Source organism: Sardina pilchardus, chromosome 19, assembly GCF_963854185.1.
Source record: "Sardina pilchardus chromosome 19, fSarPil1.1, whole genome shotgun sequence".
NCBI classification, from domain to species: domain Eukaryota; kingdom Metazoa; phylum Chordata; class Actinopteri; order Clupeiformes; family Clupeidae; genus Sardina; species Sardina pilchardus.
The window spans coordinates 4,384,348-4,389,347 of NC_085012.1; the positions used below are offsets into that span (position 1 = coordinate 4,384,348).

At 50.9% G+C, this 5,000-nt stretch overlaps 1 protein-coding gene across 2 annotated transcripts in view; it reads right to left on the reverse strand.

Annotated features, from left to right (window-relative positions):
• The window catches only part of LOC134065764 (rho GTPase-activating protein 21-like), a 115,407-nt gene that overhangs the window by 48,272 nt on the left and 62,135 nt on the right, over nt 1-5,000 (reverse strand). The window lies entirely within an intron of this gene.

The following is a 5,000-nucleotide window of genomic DNA, read 5'->3' on the forward strand; positions in this document are numbered from 1 at the left end:
GATTCATTAATGCTGCATAACTGTTGTCTGCTGAGAGTGTAATGATGATTCATAGAGTCTGAGGATCTTCAGTCATCATGACACACAGCAAAAGCATACAAATGGGATGACAGCCACAACCACAGTCACTCACACACACACATACAGTACACACACACACACATACACACACACACACAAACTCATAACGTAAACCAATGACAGAAAGCGAGTGTGTAATCCATCATGGTTAGAGTAGTGAGTGTGTGGAGGTGGCGTAGGGCGTGGTGTGTGTGTGTGTGTGTGTGTGTGTGTGTGTGTGTGTGTGTGTGTGTGTGTGTGTGTGTGTGTGGGGCGTCCTGCTTGAAGAGGTTTGTTTAGCGGCCGGATCCTAAGCCCTTCATTTCCTCTCTGTGCTCTCGTTAAAGCCACATGCAGCGCCTCCTAATCTCATCCCTGATAGACACACACACACACACACACATATGTTTGCTCTATGTTGTGTGTTTGTGTGTGTGTGTGTGTGTGCGCGTATGTACTGAATGTGTGTGTGTGTGTGTGTGTGTGTGTGTGTGTGTGTGTGTGTGTGTGTGTGCATGTGTTTGTGTGTGTGCGTGTGTGCGTGTGTGCGTGTGTGTGTGTGTGTGTGTGTGTGTGTGTGTCTGTGTGTGTGCATCTTCTTAAGTACTGTACAACTATTTAAGATGCTGCAATTCACTTGCACTTGCCCATGAATTAATTCCTTCTTTTCCAAGCACTTGGGGTCTTATCTGAAAGACTTTGTGCGGATCTCCAAGCCTCTCCACAGCAGATGTTATTTAGCGCTTTCTAAAACACATTTGAAGAGTTTTATAGTGATGGGATGAGAGACGGAGGTCTGCTTTAGATTTGGACATCCACAGGGAGATTAGGTGGAGCAGTGTGTGTGTGTGTGTGTGTGTGTGTGTGTGTGTGTGTGTGCGTGCGTGTGTTTTTCCAGCAGACTCTTCCAAAGACACATCGGCTGGAAGCTGGACCACACCTTTTTGCCAGCAGTTCCATCTTTAACTTTTGTGTATGTGTATATGTGTGTGTGTGTGTGTGTTTGTGAGTGTGTAAAATTATAACTATATCATTGCAAGCATCTGCTGTTTTGCAAATCTCTCTAAATGTTATACTTGGAATACAAAAGGGTACTTTTGTGTGTGTGGCTGTGTGTGTGTGTGCGTGTGCGTGCTTGAGTGTGGGTGTGGCACAATTGTGAGTCTGTGGATGTGTGTGAGTGTGTGTGTGTGTGTGTGTGTGTAGTCTCTGCAGCATGCTGCAGCATCTGCACCTCCTCTGCTGGGCTGCTGACATCTAAAAAAATCCAGTGCCATGTTTTGTGCTCTGAAGCAGACCAGCACCACACACACAACACACACACACACACACACACACACGCTACGAGGCCAAGTCAGCACATTTGCACATGGCTCTGAGAGCTCCATCACAACATGAGGACCACGTCATCACACACACACACACACACACACACACACACACACACACACACACACACACACACACACACACACATGCTGCAGTGTGTTGTCGCGCTCTCCTCCTCCTCTCGATCTGCACGTACACTAACCCCACGCCATACGGGCGACATCATCGTCTCATTACGCAGCCCCAGCGAGACACACAGGGGAGCGGTCATCACACACACACACACACACACACACAAGGGAGTGTCATCGCCGCTTGACCTTAGGACTTGGCGGCCGGCGTGGTCCACGCCTCGCGTAAGCCCCGTATGTCCCGTCGGTAAAGCCTGCTCCGCCATCGCAACCCGCCACAACACAGCACAGCCCAGCACAGCCCAGCACAACAGCCCACAACACAACACAGCCCACAACACAGCACAGCCCAGCCACAGCTCTCCAGTGAGATAATGGAGGCACAACACAACACAACACAGCCCAGCCACAGCTCTCCAGTGAGATAATGGAGGCACAACACAACACAACACAGCCCAGCCACAGCTCTCCAGTGAGATAATGGAGGCACAACACAACACAACACAGCCCAGCCACAGCTCTCCAGTGAGATAATGGAGGCACAACACAACACAACACAGCCCAGCCACAGCTCTCCAGTGAGATAATGGAGGCACAACACAACACAACACAGCCCAGCACAACAGCTCTCTGGTGAGACAATGAGCCTATTTCACAAGATGTCGCCACTGTGTAAAGTAACTTCCTCTGGAACAGCTCAGTCTATAGGAAAGACAGAAACAGGAAGATGTTTTACCCTGCCAATTAAGGCATCATTAACATCAACTAGGCCAGACACCTGGACACTGTGAAATTGGCTCATGTTTGGGGCACAACACAACACAGCCCAGCCCAGTACAACAGCTCTCTGGTGAGATAATGGGGGCACAACACAACAGAACACAGCCCAGCCCAGTACAACAGCTCTCTGGTGAGATAATGAGGGCGTAATACGATAATGAGCGCAGCCGCCTCCTCTTCCCTCCTGTCTGGACGAGGCTGCCCGACGCTGCTCCATCCATGGAACGGGAGGAGAGGTGGGGTTGGAGTGGGGTGGTGATCATGATGATGCTACTGATGGAGGGCTGAGGAGAAGCATCCTGACTGTTATTACCCCCCCCCCCGCCCCCCACTCCCACACACACAAACACACACAGACACACACACAGCCCACCCCCGGAGAGAGGGGGCAGATTAGAGTGCATTAGTGTAAAGTGCAGCGATGCTGCTGCCGCTGCTGCTGCTGCTGTGGTCAGTAATGTGCAGGGAGGGCAGCAGAACACAGGCTGTTGCCTACTGAGGTCACTAGAGTTCAGACAGGAAGGACCACTTAGAGTGGCTTCAGATGCATCATATGGATGTGAGGGGGAGTTAGGGGGGGCAGTTGGGGCGGGGGGGGGGGGGCAACAGGTCATGTCCATCAGCAGTAAAGTGCACTGATGCTGCGGTAGACAAAAGTGTGCAGGAGTCGTCCTGAAGCCAAAGTACAGATGGCCAAGGGCAGACCAGGACACACACACCGTAAACACACAACCATAACGCTTAACACATACGGCTTAGCGCTCAACAGGGCACTGGACACAACAATAACAATAACCCTAAACAAACAAACAAACAAACAAACAAACAAGGCGTGGAGCTCCACAGGGCTGTTGTGCTTCTCATGAGGAGGTGAAATGTGAGCTGGTGTGAAGGAGAGGCTGGAATTTAGAGTAATAACTGCGTGACCATCAACAAATTGAACACCGCCAATAGAATTAGCGCGGCATGGCAACGCAAGAACACTCCAAAAACAACTTCCTCCGAGAGCTCTAGTGTGCCATGGGCACCTCCACTGAACTGGAGCGCAGAGCGAGCCGGTGTGTTCCCACAGCGTCCCGTTACCCGATCAGAGGGGCACTGCCCCAGCATGCCCACCAGCACGCCTCCACGCCCCGCACGGCTGGTACTAGATATGACGTCACCTGGACCAGGCTGCTGTCAACGCTGTTAGACTAGCTGAGCTGCTACAGTGACCCTCATAGAGCTCAGTAGCCCTGGAACATGTGTGACCCTCATAGAGCTCACTAGCCCTGCAGTAGCCCTGGAACATGTGTGACCCTCTTAGAGCTCACTAGCCCTGCAGTAGCCCTGGAACATGTGTGACCCTCTTAGAGTTCAGTAGCCCTGGAACATGTGTGACCCTCATAGAGTTCAGTAGTCCTGGAACATGTGTGACCCTCATAGAGCTCAGTAGCCCTGCAGTAGCCCTGGAACATGTGTGACCCTCTTAGAGCTCAGTAGCCCTATAGTAGCCCTGGAACATGTGTGCTAAGCTAATGCGCTATAGGTATAGCTGCTGTAGACAAACGGGGCTGCTACAGTGACCCTCACAGAGCTCAGTAGCCCTGCAGTAGCCCTGGAACATGTGTGACCCCCATAGAGCTCAGTAGGCCTATAGCAGCCCTGGAACATGTGTGCTAAGCTAATGCGCTATAGGTATGGCTGCTGTAGACTAACGGGGCTGCTACAGTGACCCTCACAGAGCTCAGTAGCCCTGTGGTAGCCCTGGAACATGTGTGCCCCTCATAGAGCTCAGTAGCCCTGCAGTAGCCCTGGAACATGTGTGCTAAGCTAATGCGCTACATGTATGGCTGCTATATGCATTCTTTAAACCATTTTGAAGGGTTTATCAAAAGGAACCCCTAAGGGTTCTTTTAAAGCCTGCATGGTTCTATATAGCACCCCTAGAACCCCTTCTTTTAAGTGTGCTCACAGAGCCGATCTGCTGTTTACTGTAGAGCAAAAATCGTCCAAATAGAGCTGACTGATTCTGATGAAGTCTTTCTGTGTTGACCGGGGGTGTATGGATGGAGGCACTGAGACAGCTAGATAGATAGATAGATAGATAGATAGATAGATGGATAGATACTTTATTGATCCCCAACTATCTATCTATCTATCTATCTAGCTACTCTGCAGCTACACCACCACACTGAAGAGACCTTATACATAACAGCAATGGGCAACTCTAACTGCATAGCTCCGCTGAACATGCTAAAGCGCTAGAGGGTGGATGCCTCTATAGCAGTGGTGGAGATTGTCAAGCACAGACAAGGCTCCAGTACTCAGCAGTAGAACCTCCTGCAGAGACAGAACTCGGTAGAACCTTCTGCAGAGACAGAACAAAGTAGAACCTTCTGCAGAGACAGAACTCAGTAGTAGAACCTTCTGCAGAGACAGAACTCAGTAGAACCTCCAGCAGAGACAGTCAGGCAGCACTGGAACAGTTCCTGGTGTCTGTCACAGATATGCCTTTACTACAGCGAGTGTGACAGTGATGGATGTGAGGATGTCATGCCTCTGTGTGTGTGTGTGTGTGTGTGTGTGTGTGTGTGTGTGTGTGTGTGTGCGTGTGTGTGTGCATGCGTGCGTGTGTGTGTGTGCGTGTGCGCGTGCATGTGTGTGTGTGTGTGTGCGTGCCTGCGTGTGTGCGTGCCTGTGTGTGTGTGTGCGTGTGCG